The sequence below is a fragment of the Mobula birostris genome, chromosome 13, assembly GCF_030028105.1.
Source record: "Mobula birostris isolate sMobBir1 chromosome 13, sMobBir1.hap1, whole genome shotgun sequence".
Lineage (NCBI taxonomy): Eukaryota > Metazoa > Chordata > Chondrichthyes > Myliobatiformes > Myliobatidae > Mobula > Mobula birostris.
The window spans coordinates 107953400-107980266 of NC_092382.1; the positions used below are offsets into that span (position 1 = coordinate 107953400).

General features: G+C 49.8%; 1 protein-coding gene across 9 annotated transcripts in view; it reads left to right on the plus strand.

Annotated features, from left to right (window-relative positions):
- The window catches only part of LOC140207296 (uncharacterized), a 133082-nt gene that overhangs the window by 80968 nt on the left and 25247 nt on the right, over positions 1–26867 (plus strand). For 4 of the 9 annotated variants that reach the window (XM_072275782.1, XM_072275789.1, XM_072275788.1 and 1 more), the window contains exons 1-3: positions 20509–20638; positions 23334–23476; positions 26103–26245. The exons of 2 other annotated variants lie outside the window; for them this stretch is intronic. The gene's annotated coding sequence lies outside the window, so the exon portion shown is untranslated. Of the gene's footprint in view, positions 1–16904; positions 17006–20508; positions 20639–23333; positions 23477–26102; positions 26246–26867 lie in introns of those variants that run through there. 3 more of the 9 variants (XM_072275783.1, XM_072275785.1, XM_072275784.1) reach the window with 3 other exon arrangements.

Consider the following 26867-nt stretch of genomic DNA (forward strand, 5'->3'; position numbering starts at 1 on the left):
CTTGTCTTGTCCTCGCTTCCGTGGGGTAAGTGAGGCATTCTGCCGTTGCCATGCGTGGCGGGCGGGGTGGGGTGTTGTTTTCCGGTCTTGTCTTGTCTTGGCTTTGTCTCTGTTAGGTAACTCCGGCCGTTCTACCGTTAACTTACGGATGGACCTGTTCCACATTGGTGTGGAGATAAATTTGAGTCCCGGCTTGTCTAGGAATTAGTCCCGGCTCTATGTTTATGTACTGTCCTGTCTAATGTTAGTGTCGTGTTAAAGATGAGCCCCGGCTTTTCGAAGGATAATTCCAGGCTCTATGTTGATGTACAGTTCCCAGTCTGTCTCCGAGCTGTGGCCTCCGAGTTATCAACCTCCGCATTCCAAGACTCAAGACCCCAGGCTGCAGCCTCCAGCATCAAGACCCAAAACCCCAACCTGTCTCCAAGCTCAGGCCTCAAGACCCCAGCCTGTCTCCAAGCTCAGGCCTCAAGACCCCAGCCTGTCTCCAAGCTCAGGCCTCAAGCCTGTCTCCTAGCTCAGCTTCAAGACCCCAGCCTGTGTCCTGCAGTCATGTCATGTCCTTGCCCAGTTCAGGGGCCCGAGCCAGAGGCAAGTCCCGGGTTCTGTGACCTTGTCCAGGCTTTGACTCGGAGCCTAAGCACCGGCTCCTAGTGCATAGTTCGTTATCCGGGTTCCCTGTTTTGTCCCTGTCTTAGCCCAACTCTGCGTTCTTGTCCCTGCTCTGTGTCTGCACCCTGTCACGTCCCTACTCTAGTCAGGTCCTATTCCTAGTACTTCAGTGTCTGTGTCTTGCACTTCGGTCCGCCATTAACGCCCACCTTTGTAACAAGAGGTCTGTTGGGAGGAAATATGTCAGTAGAACACTGTGTGGATGGAATGGGGCACAGAATAATTTGGGAGACACAGGTCTCTGGCGGAAGAGTGGGCAATTGCATTATTTTGGGACCCGACACAGGCTGTCGGTGGAGTGTGTGTCGTTGAATGAATTTGGGGACTGACGTGGACTGTGGGAAGAGAGTGGGAAGCGGGAGTGTTTTGGTGATAACAGAAATCTGTATGTAGAAAGTTGGGCAGTGAGATTATTTTGGTGACAGGCACTGGGCCGTGGGGAGAGGGTGGAGCTGCGGAGCTCTTTTGGGAACTGACACCGGTTGTGGGGGAGGATAAGGTAGTGGGAATACTTTATGACTGACACAGATCTGTGGAGACAGAATTTATCAGTGGGATTGATTTGGGCATTGACAGAGGTCTGTGGGAAAAGAGTGGGAAGTGGGAGTGTGTTGGTTTCTGACAGGTCTATAGGGAGATGGTTGGGCAGTGGGATTATGTCGGGGACTGGCACACGTCTGTGCGGTGAGAGTAGGAAGTGCGAGTATTTTGGGGAACGACACTGGGCTGTGCGGAGAGAGTGAGGCAGTGGGTGCACTTTGGGGATTTACACAAATCTGTGGGGTGAGAATGGGAAGTCTGACTATTTTACGATATAAAGCAGGCCTGTGGTAGACAGTGAGACAGTGGGAGTATTTTGGGGACTGACATAGGGCCTTGGGAAGAGAGTGGCGCTGTACGGGTATTTTGGGGAACGGCACGGGACCGTCGGGAGAAGGTCGGGTACTGTGATCATCCTGGTGTCTGACACCGGTCTCTGGGGACAGGGTGGGGCAAGGCAATACTTTGGGGACTGATGCAGGTCTGCAGGGAGAGAGTGGGTCAGTGAGAGTTTTCTGGAGACTGACACAGGACTGTGCTGGGACGTTAGAGTAGTGGGAGATTTTCGGGTCTGCCACAGGTCAACCGTAAGGGTGTGTGATTATACTGGTACTGTGATTATACTGGTATCTGACACTGGTCTGTGGAGACAGGGTGGGACAAGGGATTAATATGGGGACTGAAGCAGGGCTGAAGGGATAGAGTGGGTCAGTGAGAGTTTTCTGGAGACTGACACAGGACTGTGCTGGGACGTTAGAGTAGTGGGAGATTTTGGGGTCTGCCACAGGTCAACCGTAAGGGTGTGTGATTATACTGGTACTGTGATTATTCTGGTGTCTGACACCGGTCTGTGGAGACAGGGTGGGGCAAGGGATTAATATGATGACTATAGCAGGTCTGAAGGGAGAGAGTGGGTCAGTGGGAGTTTCCTGGAGACTGACACAGGACTGTGCTGGGACGGTGTGGTAGTGGGAGATTTTGGGGCCTGCCACGGGTCACTGGTAAGGGAGAGTTCAGTGATTTTGGGGACTGACACAGGGTTGTCCCTTATGAAGTTGTTTACCCCTCATTGACAGGAGAGTGGCCTCTGACGTCGTGTACAAAATGAACGGTGGAAAGTTCGAATGCAGTGAATGGAAACCCGGTTGGTTTCAGAGTTGCAGTAATGACCAACACCGTTTCATCTGTGAGAAGCCTGCACCTTTGTACCCTGATATTCCTGGTATGATACCGGACCTCTGTCAACAGCCCAAGGGGCCGACTTCAATCAAATGGGAACATCCTCTTTCTCGCCGATCTCTGTTCCCGACTCTCAGTACTGCTTCCTCTCTGTCCCTCGCCCCAACCCAACTCTCTTATTTCCTTCTATCGCACTCTTACTCGACATTCCTCTATCCCTTTACCGTCGTCCCTCTAAACCCTCTCTCTCATCTTCCTCCCCTCCCACCTCACCTATTGCATCTCCATTTTATTTCTCCTCGCTTTCTGGCTCCTTTCCCCACAACTCTTCTCCCATCTCTTCACATTCTCTCCCGTATTTCTCTACTCCCTCTCTACCCCTCCCTCCCCATTCCATTCTTTGGTTTAGCTACTCCCTCTCTCTCTACCTTTTTTCTTTTCAGCTACTCTCAACTCAATCTTGTGCCCTAATGTTCTCAATACCCCCATCCCTGGGGAAATAGAGTGCACCTATTCGCTTCCATAACTCAGTCCCTCGTGTCCCGGCAGCATCCTCGGAAATATCCCTCTGCAGTCTTTCCAGCTCAGCGGCATCTTTCCGTACAGCAGGGCGACCCAAACTGAACACCGTACTCCAAGTGCGGCCTCACCGACGTCTTGTACAACTGCAACGTGACCTCCGACTCCCGTACTCAGTGTCCTGACTGATGACGGTCAGCGTGTCAGGTGTCTGTCCACCTGTATCGCGTGTTTTCCACTGGATTCACGGTCTGTTTTTATATATTCTGTGACGTGTACCACATGAGATTTGATTTTTTGAAGGATCAGTGGGGCTCAAACTTGTAAGATTAATGTACAAGGTTTGTAAAATGTAAAACAAAAAAAAGACGCTAATTACCGCTAATAATGTCGAGTTGGTGCTCATCCATTCAAGATTATGATGGAGCAGGGTGAAAAGGGGTTCCTGAATCCGTGAGATTTCAGACTCCTGTGCCTCTTCCCCGCTGGGCTGGTAGTAATGAGCAGGGAGCTTGTCCTGGGGTGAGTGGTCTCATTGATGGACGCCGCCCTCTCCAGGTATCGCATCTTGAGGATGTCCTCCATGCTGGGGACTGTTGTGCCCGTGATGGAGCTGGTTGAGTTTACTCTCCACTGCCGCCTTGGCGACCTTGTGCGTTGCAGCCTCCACACCAGGCGGCGATGAGACAAGCCAGAATGCTCCCAGCGATCATTTGCGAGTTCTCAATGAAAGACCAAATCTTCTCAAACTCCTGACGTTGTAATCCCTTCTGTAACGAGAGAGCTATGGATGTTTGGGATGGTGCGCAGGCCTTTAACTGCAGAAATTCCGGGAAATTATCTGACAGGCAATAATTGGCAGTCTGAGGCTGAAAAGGAAAGCAGCAGCTGACCACAATGCAGGGCATATCCTCATGACACCTTCTTGTTTACATGTGTACGGGGTCTTTCTTTTGTTACATTTAAAATGGCGATTTTTGTTATGTTAATCTGTGGAATGCGGCTTTGTTGTGTTTTAACGCTGCAGAGAGTTTGCGCTAGCAGTTTATTGTGGTTTAGAGGGTGATAAGAGGGTGCTATTAGCCAATGGGTGGTTATGTATCGTTTTGTTTTCGGATGCCATGCTGTATGATATGACTGTGGACTGAGTTTTGGCGGGGAGTCGGGAGGAGAGACGAGGAGGACGGCGGACGTGCGGAGAGGCTCCGGTCGATCACTCCGGGTGGTCCCGAGCCGTGGGTCGACGGAATTCGGGTGGTCGTCTGACGTCGAACTTGAGCTCCAACGGTAGCGCGCGAAGAACTTGGACTTTGAATAAGTGTTGGCGTTTTTTTTCATTACTTTCCTCTCTGTATCAAATGTATATTAATGCCCTAGAATTAGTAATATCTATAAAGTGTATGTGTTAAAATTTACTGGGTGTGCTGGCTGATGATTGATGTTTGTGATTGATTCGGGCGACGATTGATCCTGAGGGGACTGCTGAAGCAGGTGCTGGGCGGGATTTCCCCTAGACATACACGAGCCAAAATAACGGAACGTTACAAGTGGGGGCTACCGTCAGGGATTTGGATTTTTTTTTCGGGAAAGTTGTACTTGCTGTTGCGGTAAGTGGTGTGAAGATGGAGCGAGATAAGATTGTAAGTTGGTGTGAAATGGAGGAGGTACCGGTGAATCATGCGTGTGTGGTAAGCGGGGTCGATTATCGCATTCCGGCGGAGGTACTGGTGCGAGGGTTGAGTTTGATTAAAGGTATCGGGCAGGTAGAACTTGTAGCTAGAAGGGGTGGGAAAGAACTGGAAGCTAGCTGGATGTTGGTGCGGGCGAGTGCCGACGTCGTGACTTTAGAATTACCAGCGACAGTCCATGTCCAGGGGGAGGCGGGGCCGTGGGGTCTCCATACCCTCCCCGAGGACGCAAGTGAGGAGGTGCCGGAGGAGGAGGAGCTAGATGAGGCCCCCGGCCGGGTGCCCGTAGCAAGAGGTAGAGGTGCGGAGTGGGAAGGTTTGGCCAGGCCTCGCCCCCATGGGCTTGAGGAGACTGCCGAGTTAACGGCTGCCATTACCTCCCTGGCGAGAAGGGTTGAGGTGCACCGCCCGAAGCTGAGAATTTTCTCGGGATCCAAGCCCACCCCGGAAGGGGAGGATGACTATGAGATCTGGGTTGAAGATACATCCCAATTGTAAGAGGTGTGGCCAGTTTCGGATGAGGAAAAGAGACAGCGATTGGTGGAAAGCTTAAGGGGCGGGGCAGCCCGGGTGGTCCGCGATCTGAGAGCGGCACGCCCCTTGGCTTCCCTATCGGAGTGTTTAGACGCTTTGGAGGAAGTGTTTGGACTGTCAGGGGATCCCTGGCGGCATTTAGCAGAGTTTCAACGGATGGGGCAGAGAAGAGGGGAAAAGCTCTCCGACTATGCTTTCAGGCTGGAAGGAAAGCTTACGGGGTTGCTGCGACGAGGTATAGTGAGGGAGGACGATGTGGCGGAGTTAAGGATGAGCCAGATATGTAGCGGTTCCCGGGAGGATGACAGGGTGGCTTGGAGTGTACGGCAGTCATTTAAGCAGAGCTCCCCTCCATCATTCGGACGGCTGATCCGAGAGGTACGGGCCGAGGAGTGTGCTTTGGGCCGACCAGGGGGCTCGGACCCTCAGGGACGGTCTTCAGCGGTTCAGGAGGTGGTAGCCGGGATGAGACCAGAGAAATCCAAGGGGTCCTCGGGGGCCCGTATCGGGAGGAGAGAGGCGGCGAGTAGTGGGTGCTATAACTGTGGGAGAGAGGGGCATTTCCGCCGGGAATGTGAGTGGCCGGGGGCGTGCTACCACTGTGGGGAAGCTGGCCACTTACGGAAGGATTGTGAGAGACGAAATGCGCCGAGGGGGGAGGGCCCCCAGGCCACCAAGAAGGGAGAGGTGTCGGGAAACTTAAGAGAGGCTCAGTGAGGGAACGGACTGGAGTCTCGGGAGGAACACGTTCCCAGAAAACCCCTATGGAACCCCGGAACGAACAAGCCCAAATTCCTGATGGGCTGGTGGGACCCCGTTCCAGCGTGTCCCTACGGATAGAGGGGATCTTTGCGAAAGCCATCCTTGACACCGGGTCGCAGGTTACCTTACTGTACCGGTCGTTCTACCACAAATATCTGAAGCATTTGGCAGTAACTCCGTTTAACGCATTGGAGATTTGGGGCATAAGTGATGGTGATTACCCGTACGATGGATACTTGTCAGTGAGATTGGAATTTTCAGAGGGAGATGTGGGAGTATCGGAAGCCTTTGAGACGCTGGTGTTGGTTTGTCCGGACCCGGTGGAGACCGGTGGTGCTGCCCTGTTGGTGGGGACTAACTCCCCTCTGGTGCGACGGCTCTTGGGAGCCTGTAAGAAGAAGGGGGGGGAGAACTTTTTGGAGACCCTCTCGGTACACCCCGTGTTCCGAGGAGTGTACGAAGGAGTGAGTGACCCCCAGGGGCTGGACCCGGAGTGCAAACGAGGGACGGTGTGGTGCACTCAGGCGAGGCCTAAGGTGATACAGCCAGGGGAGGCGGCATTAGTGATGGGAACCCCCAGATTCCCCGGATTGCCGCCGGGAGAGGCCCTGCTAGTAGACGCCCCCGACGACCTGGAAAGGGAGTTCTGGTTCCCGGCTGGGGCGCTGGTGAGACCTGAATTGCAGAGGCCCTCAGCTGTACAGGCACGGCGGATGGGGGTGATGATACGGAACATAACGGAGAGGGAGATCACCTTTAAGCGCGGGATGCCCCTCGCGCACTTGTTCCCGGTGACGGTGATGTCCAGCGCCCCCGTGAAGCCCACTGGAAGAGAACTATTGGGAGACGGGGGGCGGCTGACCGAGGAGGCCTTTAATTTTGAAAACTCCCCTGTACCGCCGGCGTATAAGAGCAGGCTGGTGGAGAAGATGCTGAAGTTAGGGGATGTCTTTTCTCAGGGCGAGTTTGATGTAGGGTTTTCCAAGAGCACTCGGCACACCATTCGGGTAACAAATGACACCCCGTTTAGGGAGAGGTCGCGGCGGTTGGCCCCAGCAGATGTGGAGGATGTGCGGCAGCACTTGCGGCAGTTGAAAGATGCAGGGATTATTGCGGAGTCCCGAAGCCCATATGCGTCCCCCATAGTGGTGGCAAGGAAGAAAAATGGGAAGGTACGCATGTGCGTGGACTATAGGACCCTGAACCGCCGCACTGTTCCCGACCAATATACGGTCCCGAGGGTGGAAGATGCATTGGCCTGTCTAAGTGGTGCACAGTGGTTCAGTGTATTGGATTTGCGGAGTGGGTATTACCAGATTCCGATGAGCGAGACTGATAAGGAGAAGACAGCCTTTATCTGTCCCCTGGGGTTTTTCCAGTTCGTACGAATGCCCCAAGGTATCTCGGGGGCCCCAGCCACCTTTCAGCGGCTCATGGAGCGGACAGTGGGGGACATGAACCTGCTGGAGGTATTGGTGTACCTGGACGACCGGATAGTGTTTGGATCTACGTTGGAGGAACATGAGGAGCGGCTGCTGAAGGTGCTGAGTCGGCTGAAAGAGGAAGGGTTAAAACTTTCCCTGGATAAATGCCAGTTCTGTAAGACGTCAGTCAGTTATGTTGGGCACATAATCTCGCGAAATGGAGTGGCCACCGATCCGGATAAGATAGCCGCAGTCACCACCTGGCCGAGACCTCAGAAGGTGAGCGCCTTACGCTCGTTTTTGGGGTTTTGCGGATATTACCGGCGATTCGTGAAAGGATATGCGAAAATGAGCCATCCATTGAACCAGCTGTTGTGTGGCTATCCACCTGTGGGGGGGGAGGAGGAGGAAGGGAGACCGAGGGTCGGAGGTAGGAGGATACTTGAACCCGGGGGAGCCTTTTGGAGTGAGGTGGGATGCTCAATGTGAGGAGGCGTTCCAATCTCTAAAAAGGGCGCTGACACAGGCCCCAGTGTTGGCTTTTGCTGATCCCCGGAAGCCGTATGTTCTACACACTGATGCCAGTCACGAGGGTCTGGGGGCTGTTCTGTACCAGGAACAGGGAAACGGATTGAGGCCAGTGGCGTTTGTCAGTCGGAGCTTGTCGCCATCTGAGAGAAACTATCCCACTCACAAGCTGGAGTTCTTGGCATTGAAATGGGCGGTGGTAGACAAGTTGAGTGACTACCTATACGGGGCCCAGTTTGAAGTGAGAACTGATAACAACCCCCTCACTTATATCCTGACTTCGGCGAAGCTGGACGCTACTGGGCACCGGTGGTTAGCAGCCTTGTCTGCCTATGAGTTCAGCCTGAAGTACCGCCCGGGGAGTCGGAACATCGATGCAGATGCCCTGTCTCGTCGGGCGCACGACGAGTCGGGCACGGCCGAGGAGTGGAAGGGTGTCCCTGCCCAGGGAGTAAAGGCCATGTGTCAAGTTGGGAGCGACGGGGAAGTAGGAGCACAGATGGGAACGGATCGGGCAGTAGATCAACTGGGGGCTGACGGTGACGCGCTGCCCACTGGTTACTGTAATGTGACTGCTCTGAGGAACCGGCAGCTGCCGGAGTTGAGTCACCAGGAAGTACAGGCGGCTCAGCGTGATGACCCAAGCCTTGGCACTATCTGGTACGCGGTTAGCCAGGGTGATATGGGGCAGGTGGAGAAGGCGAAACATGCCTCCGTTCCTCTACTACTGAAGGAGTGGCCCCGGTTGAAGCTGAAGAACCACGTCCTGTACCGAGTCACGTCGCCTCCGGACCACCCCCGGCGCTGGCAGCTGGTCATGCCCGAGAAGTATCGAAAGGCTGTGCTTCAGGCTCTACATGATGATTCCGGGCACTTAGGGGTAGAGAAGACCTATAGATTAGTCAAGGACCGGTTTTACTGGCCCCGGATGAGGGGGGAGGTGGAAGAATACTGTAAGACCTGTAGCCGTTGCGTCAGGAGGAAGACCTTGCCTGCGCAGGCGGCTCCGTTATCCCACTTGCAGAGTGCAGGACCCATGGACCTGGTGTGTATGGATTTCCTGTCTATTGAACCGGACACCAGCAATACCGCGAATGTTTTGGTCCTCACGGATCACTACACTAGATATGCGCAGGCTTTTCCTACTAAGGATCAGAAAGCGACTACGGTGGCGAAGGTGTTATGGGAGAAGTACTTTGTTCATTATGGCCTTCCCCGGCGGATCCACAGTGATCAGGGACGGGACTTCGAGAGCAGGCTTATCCATGAATTGCTGGATATGCTTGGGGTTGAAAAGTCCAGAACCACCCCCTATCACCCGCAGGGTGATCCTCAGCCCGAGAGGTTTAACCGGACCCTGCTGGACATGCTCGGCACCTTGGAGATTGGACGGAAGAGTAAGTGGAGTCAGCACATCGCCCATTTGGTTCATTGTTACAATTGTACTCGCAATGATGCTACGGGGTACTCGCCCTACTATCTGATGTTCGGACGGGAAGCGAGGTTGCCCATTGATCTGTGTTTTGGGACTGAAGCGGGGGAAATACCTTCGAAGCCATGTCTGAAGTACGTGTCCGATATGAGGAGAGAGTTGAAAAGGGCGTACGAGTTGGCTGAGGCGGCAGCCACCAAGCAGAACCAGCGGAATAAAAGGAGGTATGATCAGAAGGTAAAGTTCGTCCAGCTATTGCCGGGAGACCGAGTCCTTATCCGGAATTTAGGACTACAGGGTAAGAACAAGTTGGCGGACCGTTGGGCAGCCACCCCATATGTGGTGGAGAGTCAGATGCCGAATCTCCCGGTTTACCGGGTGAGACCTGAGGGCGGGCAGGGGCCTGTCAAGGTACTCCATCGGAACCACCTGTTGCCTCTGGGTCGAGAGGTGAAGATGGACCCAGAGTCCGAATGGGAGTTTACTCCTAGTACGAGGACTCTGCGAGGGCGCGGGGCGCGGGAAGAGGCCGCTGCGAAGAAAACGGGGCCGGTCCCCACCTCGAGAAGGGATACGTCATCGGAAGATGATGATTCGGACGTGTGGTACCTGCTTCCGTTCGCTGATTCCCCGGTGCCAGGAGAAGAGACTCTTGGCCCTTCCATCACTGAGTTAGGGGAACCGAGGGAGGGTGTTGCAGAGCCGCCTGTATTACAGCCGGCATTGGGGGAGGAGAGGGTGGAGGCAGAACCCGAGCCAGAGGGCTCACCGGGGCAGAGGGATCCCGGTGAAGGGGAAGGTCCGACAGATCGGCTCGAGGGGTCACCTGGGGTGTCTGAACAGGGAGAGTCCACAGAGGAAGTCCTGAGGCCTCAGAGGAGTAGGCATCCCCCGGAAAGACTCACTTATATAGCGCCGGGAGAGCAGGGTGTGATCTCTACTGCCCTGCAAAGTTATGTCACTGCTTTATGCACCTGGGTTGGGTTTTGTGTTTTACAAGGAGTACTGGTGAACTCTGTTAACGTCATGAGGGCATGACTTTTTTAGGTGGGGGGAGAGTGTACGGGGTCTTTCTTTTGTTACATTTAAAATGGCGATTTTTGTTATGTTAATCTGTGGAATGCGGCTTTGTTGTGTTTTAACGCTGCAGAGAGTTTGCGCTAGCAGTTTATTGTGGTTTAGAGGGTGATAAGAGGGTGCTATTAGCCAATGGGTGGTTATGTATCGTTTTGTTTTCGGATGCCATGCTGTATGATATGACTGTGGACTGAGTTTTGGCGGGGAGTTGGGAGGAGAGACGAGGAGGACGGCGGACGTGCGGAGAGGCTCCGGTCGATCACTTCGGGTGGTCCCGAGCCGTGGGTCGACGGAATTCGGGTGGTCGTCTGACGTCGAACTTGAGCTCCAACGGTAGCGCGCGAAGAACTTGGACTTTGAATAAGTGTTGGCGTTTTTTTTTCATTACTTTCCTCTCTGTATCAAATGTATATTAATGCCCTAGAATTAGGAATATCTATAAAGTGTATGTGTTAAAATTTACTGGGTGTGCTGGCTGATGATTGATGTTTGTGATTGATTCGGGCGACGATTGACCCTGAGGGGACTGCTGAAGCAGGTGCTGGGCAGGATTTCCCCTAGACATACACGAGCCAAAATAACGGAACGTTACACAAGAATATGTTGGGCCCTAGACAGATCCACTGAGGTGCTAACATCCTTGTCCGGAACCTTCTATCAAACCTGTCCAATGTAAGCACATCTGGCTGGATTATGTAAAAGGCGGAAATCTGCTCACAGTACTCCAAATAATGTCTGATCAGTGCCGTAAAATTAAATTCTTGCTCTGGAAATGAGTGCTTCCTTTGTATTTCCCTCCTCACTACTGACTCCGTGGACAATCCAGCCTGTTGATCGACAAATGTTTTCAGTATCCTACCGGGTACACTTTCGGAACCTGATGCCATGTGAGGGTTCACCAACCTGAAGGATGATTCTTACATCTACCTTCGAACAGAGGTCACAGAAGAGAAGGGGACGAGCTGTGCCGAACAATCTGTCCCTCGCCGACGTCTTGTTCAACTGCAATGTGACTTTCCAACTCGTGTACGTACTCACCTGCATCCCTCCACGTCTCCGTCATCTCCTCCCACCCCGACAGCATAACCAGTTTACGTCACCCCATCCCACGGGTAAAATTCTCCCCATCTCTGTGACCCACTCCCTCCTCTGCATCGCTACCCATGTCAGACACCCCTTCTTCACCTATTCTTCTCCTCCGCCGACTCTATCAATCCCTCTCTCATCTGCACCACTTCCCGGTCTCGTCAACCTATCATTTCCTTTCACTCTTGCCCGTCTCCATGACACCCTCGTTCTTCTCCACACCGCCAGTCTCTGTTACCACCAGGAGTCATGCATCCTTCCCTGTCTCCATCAGCCTCTTCGTCCCCTACAACTCCCCTCGTTGTCAATCCTCTTTCCCCGGCGTCCAACCTCATCACCTGCAGCTACGTCATCTCCTACCCCGCCCCGTTTCCGTCATCAGCTTCCTCTTCAACACAATCCGTCTCCATCACCGATCCGTCCCCTACACCCGTGTCGTCTGCGTTATCTCATCCTTCCCCAACTTATTCTCCCCGTCTCCCTGACTCACTCCATTTACTGCAGCCCTCCACGGTTCCATCAACCGTCTCCCTCTGCTACACTCCTCCCTCTCGAGTACATTTGGATTGTGGGGAGGAAGACGAACCGGTGACCGTGGTGTTACATCACCCTTCGCCCCCAGAATCGGATATCGATCTCTCGGTCCTGTGCATTGGTAGGAAGAGGGAGGCAGTTCTGTAAAGTTCTGCATGTGCAGGTGTTGCAGAAATAGAAACAAAATTCAATTTAACAAGGGGCTAAAGAATTGGTGTCGGAATGAGGGCTTCAGATGTGTGGATCATTGGGCTCTCTTCCATGGAAGGTGCGACCTCTACAGGACGAGACGGTTTCATTCAATTCAATTTCTGTTTCATCCTATTTCCGTCATACATGAATAGCCATGAATACAGCCAGGACCAAGCTGCAAAATATAATACCAAGGGTCGCACACGGCACAAATCACAAATCACAAATAATATAGAATTCACAAAAATAGAAAGATTGAAAGGACATGTAGTAGATCAGTTGAATATATTCACGCAATATTTGCACACGCGCGAGCGCACACACACACAGACAAACAGACAGAAACACACACACACGCACACACACACACACAGACAAACATACAGAAAGACACACACACACGCGCACATACACACACACACACACAGACAAACAGACAGAAACACACACAAACACACACACACACACACACACACACACACACACACACACACAGACAAACAGACAGAAACACACACACACGCACACACACACACAGACAAACATACAGAAAGACACACACACACACACACACATATATATAGGCAGCTTGAGGCCCTACGTAATTTGACTTCGAAATCGGCAATCTGCCACAACATCGCTTGTCATCTGCCGAACGAACACTGGGGGGCAGCACAGTCACAGATCTGGAGGCCGAGACACCACCCTCTCCCCCGCCCCCCCGCACGCTGTGCAGCTCCATGGTTTCGTGGTCCAGCGAGCAACTTCATATCCCAGTGGGAAGGTTTGTCATTAAAAATGTGTCGGTGGGGAGTTGCAGGGGATGAAAACCAGAATGGCATAACAGATAGTGGAGTCAGATGGGTCATATGTTGATCAGAGCTCAACAACTTTAGTAAGCAAAAGGGTAAGCCTGCTGAGACTCGTGTTCTGCGTACGTCTCAATGCTGGAGCTATTGTCCGAAAGACAGAAAAGCTCAGGGCAGGGATCTACGCCTGGAGGCATGATATTTTAGCCATTAGTAACGGTTGGTTGCAGGGCAGGCAAGTCTGTTAGTTCAGCCTTCCAGCTTACCGCTGTTTAGAGTCGTGCTAAGGCATATATAATTTAGGCTGAGGGGCTGCTTTACTCGTCGGGGAAAACATCACGGCTGCGCTCAGTTCGGACAGACTGAGGAACTAGTCCAGGAGAGGCCTTAAGGTGGGCCTGAGGAGTAAGAAAGGCATTAACTCGTTCATGGGGGCGGCATTATCGACCGCCTAAAATTCCCGGGGATTTAGAGGAATAAATCTGTAGAAATTTCGCAGACTGTTGCAAATGACATCAGGTTATGATACTGGGTGATTTTAACTTTCTGGGCATTGACTGTGATCCTGATACTGTGAAAGGACCTGTGGGTTAGTTTGTCCAATGTTTTCAAGACAGTTTCCTTAATCAGTGCGTATGAAGTCCCAACGAGAGAGTGCAATACTTGATCTCATCGTACGGAATGGGACAAAGCAGGGAACAGAAGTTTGTGCAGGGGACCGCTTTGCATCCAGTGAAGGTAATGCCATTGGATACGAGGTTATTATAGAAAAGCGTAGGTGTGACCTTGGGTTTAGTTTCGTATTGAGGTTTACATCACAATGAGACGCAAATAGACCAGACAGCGTGTACCTTTTACCTCCAGGGTGGAATTATCTAATGCCAGACGGCCCGGATTAAGGCGAGAGGGGGGTAGGTTCAAAGGAGATAAGTTTGGCAAGATTTTTTTTTTCACAGAGCTGCTGGGTGATTGGAAGGTGCTCCCAGCGCTGGTGGTGGAAGGAGATCCACAGAGGCTTTTAACTGACTCTTTAACAGTCACGTGGGTGAGCAGGGATTGCAGGGAGACGGACGTCGACTGAAGAAATAAAACACTCTATAAGCTTTCTTAACTACCCTATCTACCTGCGAGGCATCTTTCAGGGATCTCTGAACATGTTCCTCCAGATCCTTCTGCTCCTCCACAAAACCAAGTATCCTTCCATTTACTTTGTAGTCTGTCTTGAAGTTTGTCCTTCCAAAGTATACCACCTCACACTTCTCTGGGTTGAACTCCATCTGCCACTTCTCAGACCACTTCTGCATCCTATCAATGTCTCTCTGCAATCTTCGTCAATCCACTACACTATCCACAGCACCACCAACCTTTCGTGCCGTCTGAAAGCTTGCCAACCCTCCCTTCTACCCCCACATCCAGGTCGTTAATTAAAATCACGAAAAATAGAGGTCCCAGAACCGATCCTTGTAGGAAACCACTAGTCACAAACCTCCAATCTGAAAGTACTCCCTCCACCACCACCCTCTGCCTTCCGTAGGCAAGCCAATTCTGAATCCACCTGGCCAAACTTCCCTGGATCCCATGCCTTCTAACTTTCTGAATAAGCCTACCGTGTGGAACCTTGTCAAATGACTTACTAAAATCCATATAGATCACATCCACTGCACTACCCTCATCTACATGCATGGTCACCTCCTCAAAGAACTCTATCAGGCTTGTTAGACACGATTTGCCCTTCATAAATCCATTCTGACTGTTCCTGCTCAGACGATGTTTCTCTAAATCCCCGTAGATCCTATCTCTAAGGATCTTTTCCAACAGCTTTCCCACCACAGACGTAAGGCTCACTGCTCTATCATTACTCTGAATATCCTTCCTAACTTTTTTAAACAAGGGGACAACATTCGCCTCCCTCCAATCCACGGTACCATTCTCGTGGAGAACGAGAATATAAAGATTCTAGCCAGAGATTCAGCAATCTCTTCCCTCGCCTCGTGAAGCAGCCTGGGGAATATTCCATCAGGCTCCGGTGGCTTATACGTCCTAAAGTATTTTAACAACTCCAACACCTCTTCGCCCTTAATATTAACATGCTGCGAAACATCAACCTAACTCATATTGTCCTCACCGTCATCAAGTTCCCTCTAATTGGTGAATACCGAAGAAAAGTATTCATTGAGGGTCTCGCTCAATTCCACAGCCTGCAGGTATATTTCACACTTTTATTCCTCAGCGGTCCTACCTTCACTCCTGTCCTCCTTTTCTTCTTCACATAATTGAAGAATGCCTTTGGGTTTTCCTTTACCGTACTCGCCAAGGCCTTCTCATGCCCACTTCTTGCTCTCCTCAGCCCCTTCTTCAGCTCCTTTAATGCTTCCCTATATTCCTCAATAGACCCATCTAAGCCTTGTTTCCTAAGCCTCATGTATGCTGCCTTCTTCCACCTGACTAGATTATCCACCTCACTTGTCACCCATGGTTCCTTCACCCTACCACTCTTTATCTTCCTCACCGGGACAAATTTGTTCTTAACATCCTGAAAGAGATCCCTAAACATCGACCACGTGTCCATCGTACATTTTCCTGCAAAAACATCATCCTAATTCACAGCCTCAAGGATTAGCCTTATAGCCTCATAATGTGCCCTTCCCCAATTAAGATTTTTCCTGCCCTCTGTGATTCTATCTTTTTCCATGATTATTTTAAAGGCCTCGAGCGGTGCTCACTGTCCGCCAGATGCTCACCCACTGAGAGATCTGTGACCAGACCCGGTTCGTTACCTAGTACTAGATCTAGTACGGTATTCACCCGAGTCGGGCTGTCGACATACTGTGAGAGGAATCCGTCCTGGACACACTCAACAAACTCTGCCCCGTCTAAACATTGGAACTAACCAGGTGCCAAACAAATATTCGGGAAGTGAAAGACACACAAGGTAAAATCCCTGTTATTTTTGCACCTTCCCAAAATCTGTCTCCCAATCTGCTCCGCGGTATCTCTGCTGCTAACAGGGAGCCTATAGAATACTCCCAATAGAGTAACTGCTCCCTTCCTGTTCCTGAGTTCCACCCATACTGACTCAAAAGAGGATCGTGCTCTATTACCCACCCTTCCTGTAGCTGTAGTGGTATCCCGACCAGTAATGCCACCCCTCCTCCTCTTCAATCCCCGCGCCCCGCCCCCATCCCTTTAAAAGCACTGAAATCCAGGGATATTGAGAACCCATTCCTGCCCTGGTGCCAGCCGAGGCTCGGTAATGGCCACTACGTCACAATTCCATGTATGTATCCAAGCTCTCAGTTCATCACCCCTCCCCCCTCCCCCGTCGTGACAGGAACACGCCCGCATCGTGACACCGACACAACGAGACGTTGCACCGTAGCAGAACCTCACCACTGAGAGATACTGACCCAGAGTCAGGCCATTCACAGTCATACGGAAACCCTCCTCCCTGTATGCATAGAACCCTCCCTCGGCACACACCCCCCACCCGGAATCTGTCCAACTCTCCCTCTTCTGCACTACTCCTCGTCCCCCAAACATACTCCCTGCACTACACTACTCCCGTCTCCGTCACGCCTCCCTTCCTTTAAACGTACCATACTCCGTGACCCATTGCCTCTCCTGCACACATTCCCTACCTTCCTTACCGCCCACTCCGTCGCCATGACACGATCCATCCAGTAAAACCCTTCAATCCGTCCCACGCGCCTCCCTCTCTGTGTTCAGCGGCAATTGTGGGAAGTCTGAGGGAGAAATGATGTGTGTTGCTGCACCTCCCCCTTCCACCGAATATCTATCGCCAGGCTCTGAGCCTCTCCAAGCTCTGTATGCACAGGCCGGTCACGTGGTTCCACACCATTTGCATCAGTATGTGCAATCTCACAACCCCTTCCCTGGCCTCCTCTCTCCTCCCCTTCTTTCCCCTTCCCGTTGACGCAGCACACCATCGGGTCACACACACACACAGACACCATCTCCGAGAGACACACACAGTTCGAGACTACTGGAACGCCGAAGTGCTGGGCATTGGTGAGTGGGGAGAGCGGCGGAGGGTAGGAACTGCGCACATTTTCTGATACCAGCAGAGTGTGCTGCGATGGTGCGGGTGTACTTCAAATATCTGACCGCGGGAGGGTGAATGGATAAGATGTTGTGAGCTTCACTGTTTGTCTAACCAAAGAAGCGGGTTTTGGGACGGAGAGGAGAAGCTGCGCTCTGTATCCGACACCTGGGAACGTGTGATGGTACAGTGTGGAGGGAGCTTCACACTATCTCTGACCCCGGGAGTGTATGATGGGACGGTGTGGAGGGAGCTTCACACTGTGTCTGACCCCGGGTGTGTGCAATGGGTCGGTGTGGAGGGAGATTTACTCTGTGTCTGATTCAAAGTCATAGTTAGGGGATTTTGGTGTTTAAACAGCTTCCAGTCAGAAACAGGGTGGAAGAAAATGGCGACTCACACGTTCTGCTCCAACGGCTGCAAGCTGAACAGCCGTTCTGTCGCCTCCACTCTCCTCCCCTTCCTTCCTCTTCTCTCAGCACACCATTCCCTCTCAATGATTCTTAAGTGGGTGAGTGAGCAGCCGGAGGTCCTGATGCATATACAGCGGCATGCAAAAGTTTGGGCACCCCTGCTCAAAATTCCTGTTACTGTGAATAGATAACCGAGTAAAAGATGACCTGATTTCCAAAAGGCATCATGTTAAAGATGCCACATTTCTTTAATATTTTAAGCAAGATTACTTCTTTTTTATTTCCATATATTAATGTTTCAAAATAACAGAAAGGAAGAGGGCCCGAAGCAAACGTTTGGGCACCCTGTATGGTCAGTACTTTGTAACAGGCGCTTTGGCAAGTGTGGTAGCGTGTAAACGCTTTCTGTAGGCAGCTAAACGTCTTTCAATTCTTGTTTGGGGGATTTTCGCCCATTCTACATTGCAAAATGTTTCTAGTTCTGTGACATCCTTGGGCCGTCTTGCATGCATTGCTCTTTTGAGGTCTATCCACATATTTTGGATGATGTTGAGTTCGGTGGACTGTGAAAGCCACGGTAAATCCTTCATCGTGCGCCTCTTGAAGTAGTCCGTTGCGGATTTTGAGGTGTGTTTAGGATCATCCTCCTGTTGTAGAACCCATTCTTTTTTCATCTTCAGCATTTTTTGTATTTTTTACAGAAGTTCATCATCAAACATTTCCATAAGATGTATTTCAAATACTGTATGCAAACCCTATCTCCAGAAAAGTTTGGATATTTTCCAAGATGCAATAACATTGAACATAGAACATAGAACATAGAATAGTACAGCACAGTACAGGCCCTTCGTCCCACAATGTTGTGCCGACCCTCAAACTCTGCCTCCCATATAAGCCCCCACCATAGATTCCTCCATATACCTGTCTTGTAGTCTCTTAAACTTCGCTAGTGTATCTGCCTCCACCACTGATCAGGCAGTGTATTCCACGCACCAACCACTCTCTGAGTAAAAGACCTTCCTCTAATATCCCCCTTCAACTTCCCAGCCCTTACCTTAAAGCCATGTCCTCTTGTATTGAGCAGTGGTGCCCTGGGGAAGAGGCGCTGGCTATCCACTCTATCTATTCCTCTTATTATCTTGTACACCTCTATCATGTCTCCTCTCATCCTCCTTTTCTCCAAAGAGTAAAGCCCTAGCTCTCTTAATCTCTGATCATAATGCATACTTTCTAAACCAGGCAGCATCCTGGTAAATCTCCTCTGTACCCTTTCCAATGCTTCCACATCCTTCCTGCAGTGAGGCGACCAGAACTGGACACAGTACTCCAAGTGTGGATAAACCAGAGTTTTATAGAGCTGCATCATTACACCGCGACTCTTAAACTCTATCCCTCGACTTATGAAAGCTAACACTCCATAAGATTTCTTAACTAACCTATCCACCTGTGAGGCAACTTTCAGGGATCTGTGGACACGTACCCCGAGATCCCTCTGCTCCTCCACACTATGAAGTATCCTGCCTAAAAGCAAACACCTGTGATATGTTAATTCACGTGAACCTTTATTTAACTGACAAAAGTACAAAGAAAATATTTTCAATAGTTTTACTGACGAAGTTAATTGTATTTTGTAAATATACACAGATTTAGAATTTGATGGTTGCAACACACTCAAAAGAAGTTGGGACAGAGTTAAAAAAAGATTGAAAAGTGCACAGACTATTCAAGTAACACCGGATTGGAGGACTCCGCATTAAGCAGGCTAATTGGTAGCAGGTGAGGTATCATGACTGGGTATAAAGATAGCGTCCATCAAAGGCTCAGTCTTTGTAAGCAAGGATGGGTCGTGGCTCACCCCTTTGTGCCAAAATTCCCGAGTGAATGGTTATTTAGTTCAAAAGGAACATTTCTCAACGTATGCTTGCGGAGAATTTAGGTCTTTCAACATCTACAGTACATAATATTGTGAAAAGATGCAGAGAATTCAGAGACATCTCAGTGTGTAAGGGGCAAGGTCGGAAACCACTGTTGAATGCGCGTGATCTCCGAGCCCTCAGGCGGCACTGCCTAAGAAACCGTCATGCTACTGTGACAATTATAGCCACCTGGGCTCCGGAGTACTTCAGAAAACCATTGTCACTCAACACAGTCCGTCGCTGCACCCAGAAATACAACTTCAATCTGTATTACGCAAGGAGGAAGCCATACCTCGACTCTATGCAGAAACACCGGCGAGTTCTCTGGGCCGAGCTCATCTTAGACGGGCCGAAAGACTGTGGAACCGTGTGCTGTGGTCAGATGAGTCCACAATTCAGCTAGTTTTCAGGAAAAAAAACGGGCGTCGAGTTCTCCGTGCCAAAGATGAAAACGACCATCCAGATTATTATCAGCGAAAGGTGCAAAAGCCAGCATCTGTGATGGTATGTGGTGCAACAGTGCCCAGGGCATGGGTGAGTTGCATGTATGTGAAGGTACCATCGAGTCTGAGGCGTATATTAGGATTTTAGAGACATATGTTGCCATCAAGGCGACGTATCATCCGGGACGTCCATGCTTATTTCACCAGGACAATGCCAGAGCACATTCGGCACGGGCTATAACAGCGTGGCTTTGTAGACAAGAGTGCGTGTGCTTGACCGGCCTGCTGTCAGTCCAGATCTATCTCCTCTTGAAAATGTATGGCGCATCATGAAGAGGAGAATCAGACAACGGAGACCACGGACTGTTGAGCTGCTGAAGTCTTATATCAAGCAAGAATGGACAAAATTTCCAATTGCAAATCTACTACAATTAGTATCATCAGTTCCAAAACGATTAAAAAGTGTTATTAAAAGGAAAATGATGTAACACAATGGTAAACATGCCTCTGTCCCAACTTTTGTTGAGTGTGTTGCAGCCATTAAATTCGAAATTTGTGTATGTTTATAAATTAAAAGTAAGTTGGTCAGTAAAACTAATGGAAATCTTTTCTTTGTACTTTTTTCAGTTAAATAAAGGTTCGCGTGAATTAACATATCACAGATTTTTTTTTAATTGCAGTTCGGAAAATACTCCAACTTTTCTGGAAATGGGGTTTGTATATCATGTAATCATATTTGTCACAAATCCCCGAATAATATTTATCTGAGTTATACACTTATCGAAATGAAAGGAGAGAAAGACGAAGCGAAAGAAGAAAACTAACTGCAAGTACGGAGTGATCTTTTTTATTCAAACATATTCATTGACTTGTGAGAATAAAATCAGGCTTATGCGGTGTTATTTGGTTAAACCATTTTCCCCAGTATGAATCAAAATGTTCCAGCTTATGATTAACAGATTCTGTTATCTTCTCCATTTTGTAAATGCCCATTGTAATTTCCATCCATGCATTTAAAGTTGGGCTTCCTGTGATAACCATTTCCTGGTAATGGTCTTCTGTCCCAGCCACCAGCAGTCTATTCATTAAATATTTATCTCTTTTCCCCTTCTTGAGGTACACACCCAAAATATATGCTCTTACTTTCTATGTATTTATTTATTTTAAGTCTTTTTATTAATTATTATTGAAAATCAATAAAAAACATTAATATAGTCAGATCAACATATCAAATAACTGATTAACCAAGCTAAACAGTGTACCATTAATAAGAGGAAAAAAGATGTTAAAAATATATTTTTTTTGGAAAAAAGAAAGATGGTAAAAAGAACCTCTACTAACTAAACCAAATATAACAAAAAAACACTAACCGAAAAAAAAAAAAAACACACATTAAAAAAATCATTGGTAGCACAATCCCGGAGCTGTACGCCATACACGCTTCCATAAAAGAAAACAAAGAATCAATCCGCCAACAGAATCCGATTACACAAGAAACAGAAGGGTACCATCTTAATTAACTCAAATCAAATGATAGTAACGGGCCCCACCTTTTCTTACAGTCAAATTGTGGATCAAAAGTTCGAATTCTACTTTTCTCCAAACTAAGACAACCGGCAGTTGTCCATGCTGCAAGCCTCCCCTCTCCACGCCACCGATGTTGTCCAAGGGAAGGGCAATAGGGCCGATACAGCTTGGCAGCGGTGTTACCGCAGAGCACCGTGTGGTTAAGTGCCTTGCTCAAGGACACGACACGCTGCCACAGCTGAGGCTCGAACCAGCGACCTTCAGCTCACTAGACCGACACCTCAACCACTTGGCCACGCACTGACACATTAAGTAGTCTATTTTTGTATATACAGAAAGTGGGACAGAATAATGAATGTAATCCCTTTTGTCGGGGAAAAGGTCCCTCCATATATCTATTAAACTAACTTTCTCAAAAAGTGCATTAACTCTCTTATGTAACGATTTTGTTTCATAGAGTTTTCGATCGGAAGTGCTAACTTTGGTTGTAATTGTAGATTTAAGTCTCCTCCACATATTAGGAGACCCTCTGTTTCCGTTCCAATATATTAGTAATTTTATGAAAGAAATTAATTATAACTTCCTGGGTGCGCTTTATTTTCAACGGGGTATCTGAATTTCCATCTATATTCCCCCTTACCAGAATATATCTCACCTCCCTATCTCCCATTTCGAATACTTTTTCGAAATTTAGCTTGCTTCAGATAAGTATAACAACTCCTCTCTCATGTCCTGATTTATATGAGGAGAAAAACAAATTAGTGAAGCCCACTCTCTTTAGTTTTCCATGCTCTTTATTACTGATGTGAGTTTTCTGTAACGTATACTATATGGGCTTGTTTTTTTTTTTGATTCATTTTACAGCGTTTGATTGGATTTAACAGCCTAGTGACTTTAAAACAAATGAATTTTACTTCGACCTTAGCCATGTGTATTTATCTGACAATATATCATTGAAATTAGCAGAATACAACTTAATCGATCTACTCCCTGAACAAATACAAACCAAGAATCGCGAATAACAAAAAAAAAAAAAGCCAACGAAGGTGTGTTTCCAAGCTGGGGTCTCTAGATGAACCTGGGTTCAGCTAGAGGAAACACCAGGCCGTGGGGGATAGTCCCTCCTCCCTGTGAGTTGGTGGCCCCCATTAGAGTACCTATAAAAGTAAGTGGACATGTACCCCAGATCCCTCTGCTCCGAAGCTAAGCAGGGTCAGGCCTGGTCAGTACTTGGATGGGTGACCGCCTGAGACCTCGGCCTTCTTTACCTCCTTCATGATGGTTCAGAGGTAGGAACCGTTAATAAAAGTTGGATGTGTGAGTGCTGAGGCTCCAAGACTCCCATCCTGATGGTTGAGTGGTAATAATTTTCCTGAACCTGGTGGTGTGGGTCCTAAGGCTCCTGTACCTTCTTCCTGATATTGGGTGGGTAATAACTGTCCCTGAACTTGGGAGTGTGCTTCCTGAGGCTCCTGTACAGCCTTTCTGTTGGTTGAGGGTTAATAACTGTCCCTGATCACGGTGGTGTGGGTCCTGAGGCTCCTGTACCTCCTTCCTGCTGGTTGAGCGTTAATGACTGTCCCTGAACCCGGTGGAGTGGGTCCTGAAGCTCCTGTACCTCCTTCCTGCTGGTTGAGCGTTAATGACTGTCCCTGAACTCGGTGGTGTGGGTCCTGAAGCTCCTGTACCTCCTTTCAGATCGTTGAGGAGTAGTATCTCTACTTGAACCTGGTTGTGAGACACGTGAGGCTCCTGGACCTTCTTGCTGATGGTTGAGGGGTAATAGCTGTCCCATAACATTGAGTGTAAATCATGAGGCCAGTTATCTACAGTGAGCCAGTCTGCGATAAAGGGATGGTTGCAGGGTAATTTGCCTTCAGCGAGTGTACTCGTGACTATTTATATCAGAAACGACATGAAGTCTCCCTGTGGGTTCAGAGTTTCTCGGTCAGCAAAACCCAATACCGTCACTCACTGTTCTCTGTTCCCTATTTACAGAACAGACGTGTTGCCAGGAATGGGTCAACAGGAGAGGAGCTTGTTATTTCATATCAACGGTGGCAAAATCTCACACTGGAGCGAAGCTAAAATGTTCAAACAGTGGTTGAAGGCTGCTGGAAATGAGCTCACTCGAGGAAAAGGTATGTGCCAATCCATGTGAGGATGGCCACAAACTGCCCGGGGCCTGACAGAGCGAAACTCCCTCCAAAACGTCCCTTCACACGCTCCCGGGGCCAGACACTGAGTGCACCTCCCACACACCATCCCATCACACTCTTCAGGGGTGATACAGAGTGAAGCTCCCACCACATCGTCTCATCACACAACCCCGAGTGGTGACAGAGAGTGAAGCTCCCTGCACTTCGTCTCTTCACACACTCCCAGGGTAAGACGCAGAGTGCGCTTCCAACACACCATCTCAGCACACATTCCCGGGATCAGGCACAACGTGAATCTCCCTCCACACCGTCCCATCGCACAACCACGGGATCAGAAACAGAGTGAAGCCCCCTCTACACCGTCACATTACACACTTCTGGGATCAGACACAGTGTGAAGTTCCCAGTACTCCGTCCAATCAGAGACTGCCGGGGTCAGACACAGAGTGAATCTCCTCCTACACTGTCCCATCACACACAGCGAGAGATAGACGGACAGTGACACTGGCTCCACACCGACTATTCACACACTCCTTGTGTCAGACACAGAGTGAAACTCCCTCCACACCGTGCCATCGCTCACTCCCAGGGTCAGGGATAGAGCGCAGCTCCCTCAACACCCTCATATCACACACTCCCAGGGACAGACAAAGAGTGAAACTTTTTCCACACAGTCCGATAGCACAATCACAGAATCAGACACCGAGTGAAGCTGCCCCCACACCAACTCATCACACACTCCGAGGGTCAGACAAATTGTGAAGCTCCCTTCACACAGTCCCACCACACCATCCCGGGTAAAAGACATGGAGTGGAAATCCCTCCATACTGTCCCATCACACACTTCCGTTATCAGACACAGAGTAAAGCTCCCTGCACACCGCTCCATCACACATTCCCGGAGTAATACAGAATGAAGCTCCCTCCACACCGTCCCATCACACACTCCCGGTGTCATAAAGAGTGAAACTCCGTCCACACCGTCCAATCAAACATCCCGGGATCAAACACAGAAAGAAGCTACTCCACGTCGTGTCATCAAACACTGTCGGTGTCTGACAGTGAGTGAAGCTCCCTCCACACGGTCCCATAACACACTCGGGGGTCAAACAAGTAGTCAAGCTCCCTCCCCACAGTCCTATCACACCATCCCGGGAAAAAAGACAGAGTGGAAATCCCTCCACAATGTCCCATCGCAATATAAGGGGATCAGACACAGAGTGAATCTACTCCACATCACATACTGCCGGTGTCAGACAGTGACTGAAGCTCCCTCCCCACCGTCCCATTACACACTCACCGGGTCATACGGAGTGAAGCTCCCTGCCCACCGTCCCATTACACACTCACCGGGTCATACGGAGTGAAGCTCCCTCCACGCCGTCTCATGACACATCGCCGGACTCAGACGCAGAGTGAAGCTCCCTGCACACCATCACATCACCTTCTCAATTCGAGTCTCGGGCACCGCTATTTTTTGATTGACGGTGTCAAGCTGTGACTTGATATCATTGAGTTGCTCGTTTACATCTCTTTGTAATCCCCGTATCTCTTCCAGAGGTTTTATCATGATCGCCGCTTCACCTGAACGAGGCCCATCGTCAGCCTGGCGAGCACGCGTTCGAGTAGTAGAGACACGTGTTGTACCTCTCCCGTCCATCGGCTCCGCACTGATTCCTTTTTTATCTCCATTCTTTTTCGCCATTCTTGCCCCCCTTATCAATTCAGATATTTTCGGAAGATCTTATATTTGATGAATGAACGCGGCAATATATGCGTTTTTTTTTCCGGAGTAGCTGTTGATTCAAGCTGCCATTTTGGACGATGACGTCATCGGAACCCCCTCGCTGGTGTCTTTAATTGACGGAACCCATCTTGAGTCTGAATATGTGTTTCTCTCTGTCTGTAACTGTCCTTGTAAAAAAAGTAAACACACTGCAGAGAAAACATAACACGAGCTGGTCACCACAGCAACGAGGCAATTCTGCAGACAGTAGAAATTAACACAGAGCCAAACAGTCAGTCTCGGTTCCCTCTTTCTCCTTAAAGTGACAGTCCACAGACAATATGAACCCCAGGGGTAGATAGCACACCACAATCTGAAACGCCCGCCCCCACCCCTCAACACGGTGCCACTGACTCTCCCCCTGACCGTCACTCTCAGTGTTACAGACTCGTCAGTCTATGATCATCTGTGAATGAAACTTTGCGAACAACGTCAGAAGGTGAACAGGACCCAGCGCCTATATCGTCAACAGATTCATGAGGTGAACTCTACCCTGGAATCCAGGACTTCCGAGAACTGCCTCCTGAATCTCCCCCAGTAACAGTTCCTGAGCATGGTGGTGTGAGTCCCGAGGCTCCTGACCTCATTCCTGATGGTTGAGGGGTAACAGCTGTTCCTGAACTTAGTGTGTAAATCATTAGGCCAGTTACCTATAGTGAGCGATTCTGCGAAAACTGGATGGCTGCAGGGTAATCTCCCTTTCGTGAGTGTACTCGCGACTATTTATATCAGAAACAACTTGAAGACTCCCTCTGGGTTCAAAGTTTCTCGGTCAGCAAAACCCAATATCGCCACTCACTGTTCTCTGTTCCCCATTTACAGAACAGATGTGTTTCCAGGGGTGGGTCAACAGGAGAGGCGCTTGTTATTTCATATCGACGGTGGCAAAATCTCACGCTGGAGCGAAGCAAAAATATTCGAAGTGCGGTTGAAAGCTGCTGGAAATGAACTCAATCGAGGAAAAGGTATGTGCCATACCACGTGAGGATGTCCGCAAACTGCCCGGGGCCTGACAGAGCGATCCTCCCTCCACACCGTCCCATCACACACTCCCGGGGTGAGGCAGAAAGTGACACTCGTTCCACACCGTCCCATCATAAACTTCATGGTTCATATAGAGTCACGTTCCCTCCATATCGTCCCATCGCACACCCACGAGGCGTGACAGAGAAACTCCCTCCACACTTTCCCATCACACACTTGCGCTGTCAGATAAATAGTAACGCTCCCTCCACAGCGTCCCATCACACACTCCCGGGATCAGACAAATAGTAAAGCTCCCTCCATATCGTCCCATCGCACACCCACGAGGCGTGACAGAGAAACTCCCTCCACAATTTCCCATCACACACCTGCGCTGTCAAATAAATAGTAACGCTCCCTCCACACGGTCCCATCACACACTCCCGGGATCAGACAAATAGTAAAGCTCCCTCCACAGCGTCCCATCACACACTCCCAGGGTCAGGCACAGAGTGAATCTCCCTCCACACCGTCCCATTACACACTCAACGGGTCATGCAGAGTGAAGCTTCCACACTCCATCCCATGACACAACCCTGGGCTCGGGCGCAGAGTGAATCACCC